The following is a 17,023-nucleotide window of genomic DNA, read 5'->3' as shown; positions in this document are numbered from 1 at the left end:
GATCTAAAACCGTTATACATATTAGATGGGGTTTGAGTCATAAAAATTTAGTGACGCATATTGAAAATTGATAGAATATTTTTATAGAAACAGGAAACTTCTATTAGATCATCAAATTTAGATTTATACAGATATATTATTAATGTATTTTTCTACATTTATCTCACTTTGTCGCGTTGTGACAGATTCGATGATCCATGTTTGCCTGAATGCAGCCACAGCCATAAAATTGCGAATTTTCTGTTTAAATTTTAAAACGCGCGAAAAACAAGGTTAACTTTTTATTATTATAGCTTGTCTTCCATTTATATCCATGATCTCTGTATATTTGTGTGAAATCTGGAACGTATGTAATTCGCTGGCTTGTATATGTGTCGTAACTAAAAATATTCTCGAATCCAAATACATAACTTAGTAACAGATGATCGCCTGATATTATTTTTATCTCATACAACTGTATAAAAGAAGTCTTTGTTATCGCTAACTGAGTGTTATATTCGAGGATAAGTGCAGAGTATGAGTACGTGACTTTGTCTACAAACAAGATAGAGATTGAAATGCTATCATTTCAAGTGTTTATCGATAGATACTCGGGCAACTTAATTAGACCACCACAGCAAGAAAATATCTCCTGTTCAAGCAAAATTGTATTTTTCATATAACAGGAAGCGGCTCTATATTTCAAATTCGGTCCAATTCCTTCCCAGCATCGCACCGGTAATTTAATGGAAAGGCGATAGTTTCGGAGCAATCTGTACAGGCATTTTTCCAAGTAGGCGTCATCTTGTTTACCACGCGCTTACCAGCCGTTATTTACGAGCGTAAAGTTCTAAAAAAAGGCGAAAATGACAGAAGCGAAAGTAAAACTGAGCGAAGCATAGAGTTGTGTGGCTCGATGATATTTTTTTTTTGCTAGAGGTTTTATCGCATTTTTGCGCAGTTAGGCGATAACGTGCTCGCGAGATGCCCTTCCGTCACCGGCATCTCACACGTACACTCACATGTATACACACACGTATGTGCATTACTGATGCGCGATATACACATCAGCCAATGGTCGCGCGAATGAAACTAAGCGCCACTGGGCGTGTCGCAAATAACATACTCATAGTCATGATACATTCGCGTGCACATGTGTGAGTGCATTTTTTTGTGGACACCGAGCGTGTGTATGTCTGCGTGTGTGTGAATCGGACCGTGTTACTCGTGCCGGAATGCAGAGCCACGCGGTAAATAAAGACCTCGCGCGACCGCGAAGAAGCTAACCCGATAAGACTTCGCCGAAGATCTCCAAGGATGGAGATAAATTCTGCGAACTCGTTAATATTCAAGAGCCGAGCGGGATAAAATTATACTTATTTTCCTGACAAGCGAGTAAACCGAGCATCGTTGATTCACAGTGTTAAGACGGGAAAGATTAATGCGTCATTTATGTACGGATTGTTCGGTAAAGAAAATTTGATTGTAAGAGATGTAATAGAAATGTAATTTTAAAAAACTCTTAATCACTCAATCGAGAAGTATAATTTAAAGCGTGAAAATACCTGCTAAAGAAATATGAAGAAAAAAATCCTATATGTTACCTTATTATCAGCTTTATTAAAGTAACGGCATGATTAAATCTCTGCTTATAAAACTTGTGCAATAAGCTCCCGAAGTAAAAATCAAGAGTTTTTTCAGTATTATAATTCTGGGAATTACATGACATATAAAAAGCTCGCATATATGCATTTGCTAATGTTGCATAATATTCTAAATCAGTCAATCTCATTTTCATAAATAAGATAAGTTCCTTTTTTAGATTTCTCTAATTAAAACGTTTTGACGTTGCTTTTGATTATAAAAATATTTCTTTTCTTTTTTTCTGCTAGAATAAAATTGTAATGTTTCGAGTAAAAAGTTGGTTGCCTATAATCCGTGAAATCTACCTGCGGCACAAAACGTACCCCATTCAGCCGGCAAACTCGTGCGCGGATTGACGAGGTGTTTCGAATTACCGAGATCAAAGCACGCGCAAACTTTGTTGTCAACGCGAGAGGGAGGAATGGAACGGGCCACGCGAATGGTTATCAGTAAGCCGAAAGCGTCCATAAGGGATTGTCGGGTAATGAGATAGCGTCAGCGAGGAGAGGATCGAACGTGTATAGATTCGGTGTCTTGCGTCCCCGCGATGTCCTTGAGCGGCGCGGATGAGACTCCTGAATTCGCTTCACGAATTACTTACGAAGCACGTGAGGATCTTGCTAAAGACGGAGGCTAGCCAGCTGCCACGTGCAATTTCTACGGACAACGACGACGATGATGACGACGACGAAGACGACGAACATCGCGCCTCTTGTACGTGCCCCGTCTACGTGGCACGATGAAAAGGAATCTTTTGCAGCTCACACGACTTAAATCCCCCTAAAGCGGGTCGCAGGTGTGCGTTAATGAGTCGGGCAACGATAATGGAAACGACGGTACGGCTAAGCACACACAATGGACCGTCCGACCGACCGACCGGTCCCCGCTGCTTGTGGTTCTCTCCAGCCAGTCGATGTCGCGTGAAAATTTGTACAGGCTGCTTCTTTAGCACTTAACCCATCCTAAGAAACTTACTTTACGCGAACAAGGTAAACGTATTCTCGATGCCGCGAGTTTCTTTCCCACATATGGGCGCTCTGTCACGATAACCAAGAACAAGAAAAGAAATATGGCACATATCTCCGAAATACTAAAGACAGAGACCGGTAATGCAAAATAAAGAAATAAACGTCGTACATTTTTCAAAAACGTGCAGTTAAGTCTGTACCGCCATTCCTTTAACGCTCGTCCTATCTGAAGGCGCCCATCTTAAATGTATTCAGAATGCAATTTTGTTTTTGTGGTCTTTTTATTTCTTCAGCTGCTATTAACCGAAACTGGTTTTTAAATATGACTTCACGTTACATAAACACGCCCGATCACACACGCGTTATTTTTATAGAATATAAATATAATATACGACTTTTTTTGCCCAAGATAAAGGCTCGTATTCTCGGCTCACTTTTATCGATAAAAGCGCGCTTTTATTTCTGAAATGCTATAGTATATGTAACGTGAACCATATTAAGCATCTCAGAAATAAAAGCGTGCTTTTATCAATAAAAGTGAGCTGAGAATACGGGCGAAAAAATCTTCATATAAAATAATTTCTGTGCTAAAAAAAGACACTGGGATACAAGACCAGAACCAAAAGAATCGGGGACCGGTTCTTCCGGCGCGATGCGATTTCCGTCTATTAATAGACGGCATAAACACAGCAGAACGACGATACGAGGATGCTCGCGCGGCGAAGAAAAACAAGCTTCACGGATGACAGCCACGAGAAGACATTGATGGCCGCCGGTTGTCGGTTACGTGCGTCGAATCATGATGCAGAATCCCCCCCGGTGCATTCGTCCGCGAGAGTGCCTGCATGTTCCCGATTTAATTGTATGCTAATGCCGCGCGTTCGATCTGAGCGTGAAAGCAGTAGCCGCTATGCCGAGCTTCGCAACGTTCGTTAATTAAAACGAGGACGATCGAGAGGCGGGGACTCTCGATTTGCGAGTTGTTGTCGCGTCTAATCTAGGCAAGATATTCATTAATTCGCGTTACAAAGGCTCTCTCTCATCGCGAAGGATATCGAGAATCAATCCTGTCGACTATCGAAAACATTTTACACGCGAATTACATTAGGCGATATTAATTTGTATTTTAAACGCGCATAAACGTCTTTCATCACCGGGAGCAGATGTAAGATATCGGAATTATACCAAGATATTCAGTTCGCTATTATACCGCGGCGACGCGGCAGTAACATGTGCCTACAAGTTTCGAACAAGTTCGATATCAGCCGTAACATTTTTCCTTCTCTTTTTTTGTTGCCAAATCGCTCCGTCTTACCCACACGATATATCGTCGCGTGATCTTGTGTGTTGTGTGTACATAAAACCATCTCTCGCGGCTATCGAATTATCGAAGCTAGAATATCTCAGCTGTGATATCGGGAGTAAACGTCGCGCAAAGTATTGACTAGAACTGTTTATATACTATGGAGGGTGAGAAGGGAAAAGATCCGTCAAACGTATGTCCGCAAACATAGCGAACCAACTGCTCTCCAATCTCCCTCTCGCTCCTCGCTGTGTTTCGTTAAATCCCGTCCGGGATGCCGAAGCGAGGCTTTTGTCGCCGACACGAGCCGTCTTTGAGGGTCAATGTCAACGGCACACTGTCGATAGCGAGAGCCTGGTTGGACGATGCCTGAAAGGGTGCGATTTCGAGTGTCATGTTCAGGAACGCGCGCTCTCGTCCCTCCTCCCCTTCCTCCCGCCCCCTCGAAAGAGACCGTCGCTGGATTGTTGCATTGCTTTGTGCGAGTTGTGCGACGCGTACTCGACTGACTCGTCACCGAAAATGTCACCGGGGTGAATCGAGGGAGAAAAGCGGACGCGACAATCGTGGGAGACTGCGTTCGTGGTGGTGCAGCTAGTTAGTTACGCAAAGCAGAAATCGTCGGTGCTTGTGTACAAGGTTATCAGTTAATAAACCTGACATTTGATTACGAGAATAAAAAATATATCGCTTTACGTGGCGGATCTTATATAATGTAATTTACAATAAAATTTATGATTATAAGGCTATATATATTTCTGTAAATCGAATTTCAGCTTGAAATTTTGTGATTTGATCTTACGACAGTCGAAATCGCAGGAATTCGTTCACTTATTGTTAGATTTGGCCAGATTAAGAAAATGATATTACGAATACCCGTAGCCGAGTATCGATGGTAGTTGCAGTTGGAAAGAGAATCGGAGCGACGTCGAGAACGAGAGCCATCCAATAAACCGAAATAGAGTCGGCGGATAAGAAGCTTTTTTCTCCTCGCCAGGACACGTACGCGCGTGAGAAAAAGGAAGTCGAACGATCGTGTAAGGAGGTCCTTGTAAGCGGACTTATCCCCGACGCGATAACAGACCCCCCGAATGAATCTCGCCAAAGAGAGAGGATTACCTGAGAACTCTAAAGGTTAATCCCCCCCCCTCTCGACTCGCCACACAGTTATACAGCGCAGGGAACTCTCGAGGATTATATGCTCACGTGCTCCAGAAAGCACGAATTCCCGCCAGATTTTCAAGAGGCAGAGACACAAGCGGACTCTAAGCTCCGTAGTCACATTTCATTTCGAATGTCTGAAATTTTCATTAGTTTGCACCTCTTTCCGAGCGGATATCATTGAGAATAATGTAGATTGTGAAGCCTTAACAGACTAATTACGGAATTTTTTAATTGAAATATTTCAAATTTATATTTTAATTATTTGCTGTCAAAAACTTTGAAATTTTCTGTTCGACGAATTACTCTTTCATTATGCATTATGCTCTTTCATTAATTTAAAAAAAATGCACGCTAAAGTGCACGTTGTGATAAACTACTCTGAGATATTCTTATAAATATAGTATATGTATACATATATATATATATAGAATATATCGAGTATGTTATCAAGTGCAAACATTGCTCTCAACTTAATCTTTATTACGCACGCGATGAACATGTAACTGAACATTTACACATTTGTCTAATAATATATTAGATTTTAGAAGAAATATAGCATGTTAGATTATAACAATAGAAACAAGAGAAAAAGAAAGCAAGAGATATCATTATCACAATTAATTCTAGCTGGTAAATTTTTCTCTCGGTTGTTTTTCTCGGCGCGCGTACTTGGAAAATACATTCGAGCCGCGGTAGGCCATAATTATTTAACAAATTATTGCGAAACGTATTATCAGGCATCAAATATAAACAATGAAGCACGCGAGGCGCTTCATATCACATATCCATATGTTATGGTACATGCCGTAGACGAGAGATAAAGAGATGAGAGAGAGAAGAGAAGAGGAGGGAGAAACGTTTTCGCTATAATTAAATGTGGCTGGTAAAAGTTTCCCCTATTTTCCGAGGCGCATACCCACAAATTGCATGCGAGCGCCAAACAAGTGTATCGTGCACGCGAGGAAAATGCGAGTTGCGTCTTTCTCTCTCCCTCTCTCTTCTTCTCGAGCAAAGCGAACACGACGTTAACAAACCAATTAGCAATAAACCACCTCCGGGCCTGTAATAATTTACACACTCTCGTGCGTAGAATATACACGTACGAATGCGAGAGGAGGTGCGGCGGCGAATCTTTCTCGTCTGGTTCTCCTCGTCCTCCTTAACTCTCGCCTTCGAGGAATCCGATGAAACGGACGGCAGGGCGAGAGAAACGGAAGACACGGCGGAGAGGGGAGGAAGATGAGGGCGCGGGCGGCCAAAGATAACGGGATCGCGTAAATAAGGATCCGGGCGCTGCCAGGACGAACTGGCAGGCTGCTTGGCTGGCGTTTTAGGCTGGTGATTTAGCCGGCGGGTCGTTGCAGGAACGCGATACAACCGATCGAACGTATTTGAAAGAATACCTCTTTGTCGTAGCCTCCGCATTTCGAAAAAAGGATATATAAAGAAATCGCAAGAAAACACAGATGGAGAGGGAGTGGAGAAAGAGGGAGCGCAAGATTGAGATTTAACCGGAGTCGGGAGTGGTTCCTGCGGGAGAACTTCTTCGCGCCATCGAAGAAGCTTTTGGAATATAGATCGTCTGCTTCCCCTCCCGGGGAAACGGAAGTGACGTGTTCGTTGCTTCCGACGCAATATATTCCGCTGCGATTGTTAGAAGTGGCGACACGTGAATCTGTATTCGTCCGGGGATTCCCCGGTTCAATTAGCATGTATGAGATACTTGCGCGATTGATGTTATTTTCGTTTTACGACAATTTAGCAATTTGAATCGACTTCATAAATTAAGATCAGTGTCCTGGATTTAAAAGTTCTTAATGTCATTTGCTATATTCTATATGAATTTTGATAAAGGTGATTTCGATATGATTCAATTATCTTTAATAAAGTATAACGCATTGATAAAAATTGATGACCTTTTATAATCCAATGTAAAGAGTATCTGGACAACATATTTTATATTGAAAAGATTAAAGGCCGTTTCTCTCTGTCTAACTTTTTCTGCAGACTTTAGAAAAATATCATGCTTATTATAACTACTGCGATATTCCTGAGTCAGCGAAACGAAAAGTTTTGACGTTCTTAACGTATTCGATGTTCATATAAGTTAAGATAATAATATCGCAATGTGAGGGCGGCTGCCTTTTGACACATATTCAAAGTATCCTTACTAACTTATGTGAACAGGATATTCTGGCATCGAATTACATATTCCGTAACACGCTCATGTAACGTTATAATACCGCGAAGCCTCTCTCTGTTTCTGTCGAGACAATGAGAGGGTTCGGAGCAATCTTCCATGAGAAATTCGAGCTCGGATCGAGTCACGTGGATCGGCACGAATTATGATCGTCGAAAAAAAAAACCGTTATAACGTTGGGAAGCCTTGCCAACCCAAAAACTATTTCTGTGGGTATCGCTCACAATGCATAAAATATCTACTTGACTTTAATCTATATTCATATTCCCCATTTATCACATTCAATAATAAGCCGTGAGATTATATCTAGTGCGGAACATAATTCAGCTTCATTCTTATATCATATCGATATTAGATTTTCATATTATACTCAGAATTAGATAGACGAATTAGCATTAAATGTTTATCTTCAACTACCACTTTTATTGTAACTATTCTTTGTTCCACCGAAATTTTTCATGTTTAAAATGCTGACGGGTACATTAATGTTCATTTTAATTAAAAATGCATTGTTCATCGCCATAAATATAATTGTACAATTAAGAATAAAGTCATGCGATAATTTTCGGTCAACTAAAAAAAATTCAGCTTGCGTTAACATTACAGTGCAATTGAAGACGTTCTCAAGTCTGACCTCTCTGTCCCTCTTTCGTCCGTTAATTAAGCCGAGGTCGAAAAGTTTCGACAAGCGCGCCTCACAGCGAAACGCAATTTCCTTAATTGCCGCAATTCGGCAAACCGACCGAAAACGCGACACCGTTTCCGCCGAAATGCCGCCCGTCACACGTCGGACAAGCCTAACGTAATTAAACTCGTCCGAGGGATGTAATTTTTAAGTAATCACCGTCCCCCGAAAGTCAAGAGCGCGTAAAACTCTTCCGCCGAGGGATGCGCACGATGGCTATTCGGCTTATTACCTTGAGAACCTTATCGCCTCTGGAATTCTAACAGAAATTTAATTCCCCCCGAGTATAGGCGGGAATACGTTTAACTTCCGTATCTGAGAAACTTTCAAGCACACAAGATCGTAAAATGGCGCAGCATACATATTAATGTTGCTTGAAATACATTTTTTCTCAACGAATTAAATTTAATTAAATTTAACTAAATTTAATTTAATTTAACTACAATGGATAATGTGTATTTTCATGGTAATTATCATATAAGCAAAAAGAGTTGCTTTGCAGCAACTCTTTAAATATTTATGTGTTATCATGAATTTACCTCTGTTTAAATGCATTTCTAAAAAGAAATAAACATGAATTTAATTTAATTCATCGTATTTCGCGCTGTAAAAGAATATATTTTTTTCCACATTTTGCATATGAAACTGATGTCAGCGAGGTCGGGTTGAGTCAGGTTACGCGAAGAAAAAAAACAGGAACTGTGTCGGAAACAATATTATCTTCACTCGCGCAATCGTCGCCGAGTCACGACGCATCGACGACTGCATCTATTGTGCCCAAATATAACTCGGATTTTTCTAACGCGATTTGTATTCATGGCGACCTCATTGCGGGCTTTCAATATGCAAGCGAGCTCGTCGGCGCGATAAAATTTCGCCTTCGCGAAAAACTACGCCGGAACGGTAGGAAACCGCGCGAAGAAACGGACGGAAGAAATACAAAGGTGAGGAAGGAGGACAGAACGGCTCGCCTGCAGTTCATGAATGTTAATGACGTACGAGTAGGCGAGGCGCTATGCTCCTATCTCCCTCTCCCCTTGCCTCCTCCTCGCCCGTTTCCTCCACAATCGTCTCGTACGACCCATACATATTTGCATGAATTTGGCAAACAGCTCGTTACGAATGCGACGAATGCCATATAAGCGTGCGTGCAAACGTGAGCGCGCGCGAGAAACGCCTATGTTTGGGTCAACGTGTGAAGGCCGTTCGGTGCCTTGCAAGTCCGCGAGCTGAATGCGAAACCGAATTAATTTTTGACTCCGTAATTACCGCGCCTTGTCACGAGCCTCCGCTCCGAGAATCGTTGACAGAGTTCATTATTATCCCGACCTTCGTGTCGATTATCTCACACGCCGAAAAAAACATCTAGTATATATTATGTCACTTGTCGAACGTTTCGTTCAACTTCCTCTAATGACAAATATCAATAGCTAGTATCGAGTACTGAAAAATTGTCTGAAAAATTGTTCTGACGAAAGTTCTAAGTCGCGAGTCGTGGAGATGTTTTTTTATCAAAAGAAGTGTCCATTAAATTTCATCTCAGCTTTTTATATTAAAAAATTTTCTCGTCGAGCTGAGATTGTTTAAAGGTGCCAATTCATGAGACGCTGAAAATGAGCGTCAACAAGGTGAACGTGGTGATTTCGCTTTGACGCTAGCGTCAAAGAAATGAAGTTGAATTTGTTTAATATTCAGCGTCGTCGCTGAATCGTCGTTAATCGTCCCAGTACAATCAAACATAGACTTCAAAATACGTAAAATATTAATTATTTTCAAGTAATATCTTCAAGTAATAATATTTTATGGATATATATATATATAAATAAAAGATATTATTTCTGAAGATTTTTACTTGCTAAAAATGAGCGTCGAGCGTTAACGTGAAAAGGCACCTTAACAAAACATGCGCTTTTAATGAACTGCCGTTATTATTAACGCGATACGCTAAGAGAGGGATAAAAGTTTCAACTTCGCGACAGTGACCGCGGGTGCTGGATGTAATGAAGTCTAATCCTTTTATAAACTTGCGTCTTTTATATCTACGTGAAAATAGTGAAGAACACAAACGCGCGGCGCCCTCGCGTTTAACAAAAAGTAATTTCAACTCGCGCCGTATGGAAATTACTTCTTGCGCGCTATCTGCAAGAATAAAGATGGAAAAGAAACTTTTTCCTCTCGCGCAGCGCTTTGTGCACAACTGTCGCTTTGTACTTCGAGGCGGCGACCTTCCGTAATATCGATATTCTCATAATCATTTTCTTCTATTGTTGAGAACTTGTATAAGAAAATATCTCTGAGGAATATTTAATTTCTTCATATACTTCATATTTTATTACACAAAATTGAATACGATATGAAAGCTTGAGATACGTACGGAGAAGAAAATAATAGTAATATCTTTAAGAAAAGCCATGTAACATCGGTATAATATATTAATGATAAATTGCTGAAGCAGTATCGATATTTTCACTTAATTATCGATATTTCGACGAAATATCGATGTTGTCCTGCCGGCTATCGTTAGTGTCGCGCTGCTTTTCTTTAATAATTGGCACATCCAGGAGCCAGCCGGCGTGCCCGGAATGTCTTATTCAGAAAAAAAAAGTGCGACCGATAATAACGCGAGAATCCTGTTGGATTTGATAACGAGACGAGGAGCGAGAGAGTGTATCCCCTCGGAGGGAATTTAATTAAGAGCAACTTCCACCTTTTCAAAAAGAAATGCGCGCGCGAGAGGGAGGAACATCTCGCCCCGTCGTCTTTAAGGCATCCTTGGGGCGTTTCTCGGCCTCAGGGTCGGGGTTCAGGGTCAATCCCCAAACTCGTCGCTCCTCTCTCGATTCCCCTGCGCCCCGTCGGCTTACTTCCACCATTACTTTGCGATTTTTTACAGGAGATGTCGTCTCCGCTGCAGCCGGATGCAATTATGAGCGCAAATGGCGCTTTTTCTTCGAAATATTCGACGTGAAAACTGTAGCATTATATTAAAAATTACATCAGTTTGATTGCATCCCTTGGCTTGTGGAAGATTTGATCTTAATAACATCCTAATTATGTAATTGGTGTATATCGACATACTTCATAAATAAAGTTTGAAATCAAATTTTCGGCCGCGTTCAACAACTAAATGTGAAGCTGCAGCTAAATGAGAATACAAATTTGCGATTTTATTTGAAATTTTTTTAGGGTTCTTTATCTCTGTTTTGTATAAGTGTTTTAATGGCGCTCATTGAAATCGATACGTTTGATATATCGCTGCAAATTGCATGGACGTGATCGCATACAAACGATTATCAGCGTTCGTAACGTGTACACGCGCGATGCGAGCGGGCAATTCGTTTGTGGAACGCAATCGGTGAGTGTTAATCCATACGCGTCCGCTCCAAGCTTGCAATTATAGACAGATTAATCACGATCACGCGCATGCGATCAACAGCCCTGCAATTTGACTACCTCTTCGCCTGCCACTCACTTTCGGATGATGCAAATGGTATAACGGGACTAATTGATCGAAAATTTGAAATGCAAATGTCACGTGCAATATTTCGAATATATAACTTTGGTTAAATTCCTGCGGATGTGACCACAATTAGCGCATATCTGTGTTGAATAAACGTATTCCCCTGTACAAAACCAGAGAATGCCGGAATGAATATAATCGTAAGGCGTAAATGTAGTAATTCCACATAGCAAAGAATTATCTAAAAATTATCGGTCACGCGCTTTTCCGAGAAGTGCAATCCCTTACTCACCTCACTATCCAGATTTAACTGCCACGGCCGCAATTTGAGATACCTTATCGTTATCGTAAACCTAGACCCGTATTCCTGAGAAAGTTTATACAATCTAACGCGCCGCGATATGAATGCACCGTATAAATTTACGATATTATCCCTGTCAATTTTTTCCACAACGCGTTTCATGCGTACTTACAAATTCAATGCACGCTTTGTCGGAGAAACTTCGTAGTATGTGGAACGCGAATGCTCGAAATGGAAAACAAGTACGCGCGAGTGCGCACAGATTAGATCGGAATCAATGGTAAATGTTTATGAAGATTTATTGCAATTTTAATATCTTTGTGTGTTCTCTCATTTCTTTCTTTTATTCTTTCAAAGAATCCTATTAAATCGGTATTAAATCAATTTCGAAGGATTAATCCTCCTCTAACAGCGATTTCTCTATACTTATATACAGTAACTCGCTCTCAGATTCAAGCTATTAGAACCCAACGATTCTCTTAATAGTTCTGCGAGCGTACATGCATCTCCGTAATGTCTAGATATGTCGAGCAACGGCAAAGGAGAAAAGCGAAATAAAGATAAAATTTATAAGCCCGCAAAAAATTGTCCGGTACGCCCTCCCAATAAATATTAACGCATGAAAGATGTCGCACGAGAAAAAAAATTCGCGGCATGTTTTTCCGAGGGTATAGTGAACATCTACGAATGGCCGTGAATGGAGCGTTTCGCGATTTATTCCCAGTTAAAATCCGAGCCCTCGGTGAGCTCGTCGCGCGCCACAGCAACAGCGGAAATTTATAGATCCGCACGCTGGTCTCTTCCAAAGACGTCCGTAACAGTCGCGACGAAGAGAGGAGGCGAACGAAAGTTCGCAAAAAGGAGAGGAAAAAAGAGGGGAAATCGCTATCATACGCGCGGCATAAACGGACGCAACGTTCCCGAGAATAACCGCCCTGTTGCTATATTGCGCGATGAACGGAAGGGGCGGTGGTTTTCACGCCCCTCTCCCTCGCGGTGCGTTTAACACGTAACGATCCTCAGAATTCGTGATCAACATCCGCACCGTCCGCGATATCGTATCGTGGCTCTCGGGTCGAGATTCATGCTACGGCCACCACCCACAAGATTCAGAATAAAGGTGAGCTCATAGTTGCACGGAACTACTACGTAACACTAACAATAAGAATCTCGAGTGTTCTGTGCACGTTCGTAGGTGTGAATTAATTCTTCAGCTTCATTCGCATCTTCTCCTTTTAATCGTAGAATGTAAAACGCGGTGAATGTGTCAGGAGGACAGAGAGTCCGGAACAAAGGAAATTCGTGCGGAAAATTCGCGGCCTCGATAAGTTTTACGTCTCAGCACTAACGACGTAATTATATTGGAAATAAGAGCGTTAAATGCCAGAACAGCACTGACACTATTATTTACTTTCGTATTATCTACTTTCCTGTTTCAAAGTGTGAGCAAACGAAACTTAAAATAGGCGAAGTCATTGCTTAAGAAATTCAATAAGATAATAAAATGTACAATAAAATAATCTAAAAATATCTATTACATTATATCTAAAAGACTAATTATCGTCTATTTCAGTTGCCTTATAAAAATCATAACAGAATCAAGTTATTTTTCTAGAGAAAATCCTCTGCCAAGCAATGTCGCAAAAAATCGAAAATCTAAAAAAAGAAATAATTGCAAACCTTTGGAAATGTGTTAATCGAAACTGGAGCACAGATAGATAAGCCTTAAAGAGAGGCGCGAAAAAGTAACAGACATCGGTCGAGATATCAAAAGAACAAGCAATATTTGATCGTAACACAGAAGTTAACCGAGATTTTTTCGATGTTGCGCGAAAAGCTGCACAGGCAACCGGGTGCAGGTTTTTAGCAGCATCCTCTCGACGCTCTCTACCTCTTTAAATCGTAGTGGCGTGATTCCATGCCGTTGGCCTTGGGAGCTGCTAGAGCGTTCAGACTCCTCCTCGCTCGGTGGCCCTGAGAAGGTGGCCACGGTCAAGGTTACGAGCATCCTCCCTCCACCCCTCCCCTCTTTCGTCTTCTTCTCCCTCTTTTCCAACGTTAGCAATCGCTTTGTGCATACGTGCACGCATCACACACGCACGCACAAACGTACACACAACAAGCTTCAACGGGTCCCAGCCGCCCTACTCGTGCGTGAGCGGCCTAAACTCGCCGTTGCATCTTGGTACATGTGCACCCGCCTCAAGGGTACCGCCCGATCGCGCCCGAAACGAAAACGAAACCGAGAATGCGGAGAGGGTCTGAAGATCTTGCTAGCCGTTGTGTTCGAAAAAACTTAAATGCATTCAAACGATATAAGATATAATGCTTTCAATAATTATAATGCATTTATCCTTGTTATAAATTCAAAAGAGTCCTAACAATATAGAATTAGCATTAACTTTAGATTTACATATTATAGACTTTATTGTTTTTTCGAGCTTAAAAACAGCGAACGAATCTGAAATGACAATTTTATAAAATAAAAAATTATCGACTCAAAGAATTAAAGAACTGCAATTATAGCTTTCTCAAAAAAGAGAAAACGTTTTTCAATTATATCCCGCGTTATTTATCACGCTTTCTTATCTGCGAATTATCTTGCGAAGCGGCGCTTAGCAAGATAAATCCGCGTTCATCACGAGCGAGCTCTCAATCGAGCAAATAGACAGCGTAGGTCAGAAGTCTGGAAAAATTCGGCGTCGTAGAACGCGGCGAAGCATCAGGGCCCAGGAGGGTTCCCGACCCGTCGAACTGGAGGAGGTACACATAAACAGAAATAGGACAGGTTTCCAAGGCTGCATCTATATATAGGATGCACACATGCATGCGCGCACACACACAGAGGCGCGAAGAGCGCGCGCGTGTACTATGGGTGGAGCGCTGTCGTAATCGTCGTGGTGGCTCTCTCGCTCCCGCTGCCCTTCGTCTTCTCGCTCTCTCACCGGAGGTCTAGAGCAACCTAATACGCGTGCACGGAGGCACGTACGCACGTAGCGCGGCAACACCATGCCCGACATCGCTCTATGGAGAGCGACCTACGCGCGACGAGAAAACAGACCAGCGGCGTTCATTCATGCCCTCTCGAACGCGCGCCCGGAGAGTTGCTTTTACGACACGCGGACGCGAACGACGACTCGCCTGCGTTTCCTCCCTCCGACGACACTCGCTCTTTTTATTTCCCTCGTGCAAAATACACACCGCCGAAATATAAATCGTCCCGTCAACGGAAAGAAAAACATGTATTACGATTTTTAACTGTGTTGCGTCTCGCGTGCGTATGTGTGACGTCAAAAGCAGTCAAAATACAATCTATGTTTAAAATCTTACGAACACTAGTCTTGTGGATCGACTCGGAATTGGCGCACGTTCTCTTTCGATACAAACCGCTATCGCGAACTGAACAAAGAAACTGCTAGATAATCGCGGTATACAATATGGAACGTCATAAAATTTTAATAAAGGCACGCCAGTCGTCCGAACAATTTGCTGAGTTTATGACGCTCCTCGGCAGTGCAACGTCTTAAAAGTTTTTCGCTTAAGTTTGTCAAATTTAAGATTTCAGTACAAAAAAGCGCGCAAGATTAATATTAACGTAATATAGACGCAAGCTCTTGTCCAAAGAAGCAAAGTTCCGATTAGTTTCGAACATTCTTTAAACTCTGATTTTTTTAAACTTTCTACCCTGTAATAAGATCCTTTCTTTGAGACGCTCTTAAAAAATGCCACGGAGCCGCGCCGCATATTTCAGAACTTCAATGAGTGCGTGAACCGGTTCCACGGCTCTTTTGCGAAACCAGCAGGCAATGATTAATATTAAAAATCAGTAGAGCGAATTAACCAGCGGTTGGGACCTCTATCGAATTTGCGATGTTCGGCGCGTCGTTTCTGTCCCCTCTGCCTCTCCCGAAAAGTCCCCGGTGTCGAATTTCACGAGGCGGCGAATCAGAATCGATTCGTCTCTATGAGAAACCGAATGTCATTTGCCGTTTCGTGATTTCGCAAGATGTTTTAACGCAAATTCAAATGTTCGCGATGTGCATGACGATGTTGAACATCAACAATCATACATCAACAACCAGTTTCGGCAGGACGCTCCTTTAACCCTCCCCCCCTTCTTTTCATCTCGTTAAAGGCTTCCGCCTAGTCCCGAGAACCAAACACATCTTCCGAGAATCTTCTTCGCCATCATTTGGGCACCATCTGCCGCGACAGAAATCGCGCGGTGCGCTTTTATCTAAATATTTGGAGACCATAAAACGCGGCGAGCGACAAACTCATAAAAGAAACGGCTGGATTAACTGCGGTTCGGTGGGACGCGATTATGTAAGAAAGAACCAAGTAGCAAGTCTCGAAACCGAAACCAATTTTACCTGATATGTTTTCGTGTGTGTATGTGTGTGTGAGGCGAAATTTATTCTCGTGGGCCGCGCTTAGAACGATATAACCGTGCAAATTTAAAACAGAAGATATTCTGGATTTTCTGAATTTCGTGATTTATATAGGAGTTGTCGTAACAAACTTGCCCCTCCATAAAAAAAAATAACGTTGAATATTCACAAGAGGAAATACTTCGGTTCTTAGCCACGCCCAGTTTTTACGTCATATAAGCATTAAAATATCGCGAGCGGTCTTTTCTTTTTGCATATACATTCTTTACATTCCAATCTGTCCGTATGTGGCTTCTCAGTTTTTGTATTTTTTTTCACAAATCCACACATCAAAAGGCTTCGTCGGCGTCTTCACGGTTTTCATTCTCACGCGTCTGCTTTAAGGTGTCGTCTTTCCCCGGAAGACACACCCACACAACGACACGCGACGAAGGTCTCGACGGGAAAACGACTCCCGCGCGCCCGCGACGCGACGCGTTCCTTCTCATCTATCATTCTTATCCGAAGATTCGGCCTTTCTTTCCTTAGCGAGATCCCATTCGAGGGATTTGCGTGAAAAGAGCACGATGCATCGTTTCTATCTCACAATGCGCACAGTCTTAGTCGAAAAATATTCAGAGAGCCTTTGTTCGCAATCCTATACCAACAATCTCTAATAGTCAATTGCGAGAACGAATTGAAATATCAGACAGGTACGTTTCCAAAATTTACAAGAATTCGTATTTAAGCGACAAGGTCTTTCTACAAAAACAATTCATCTTCGCGTGTTTTGTTGTGAAGAGAAATTATTGGGCAAGTAAACGCGTTAAGAACGTAAAAATAAATTGCTCTCGTCGATGCCACAGTGAAGATAATGACGGTATACGTTTGAACAAAGTGCGTTATAATTCTGCGATTGATTCCTCCCCTTCTCACCCTTGGATGTTAT

The 17,023-nt window shown here is 41.9% G+C and overlaps 1 protein-coding gene across 3 annotated transcripts in view; it reads right to left on the bottom strand.

Annotated features, from left to right (window-relative positions):
- LOC112456767 (headcase protein) overlaps positions 1-17,023 on the bottom strand; it is a 151,221-nt gene that overhangs the window by 132,268 nt on the left and 1,930 nt on the right. The window lies entirely within an intron of this gene.

Source organism: Temnothorax curvispinosus, unplaced genomic scaffold (assembly GCF_003070985.1).
Source record: "Temnothorax curvispinosus isolate PA1 unplaced genomic scaffold, ASM307098v1 QBEX01007135.1, whole genome shotgun sequence".
NCBI lineage: Eukaryota > Metazoa > Arthropoda > Insecta > Hymenoptera > Formicidae > Temnothorax > Temnothorax curvispinosus.
This window is presented reverse-complemented; position numbering and strand designations above follow the sequence as displayed.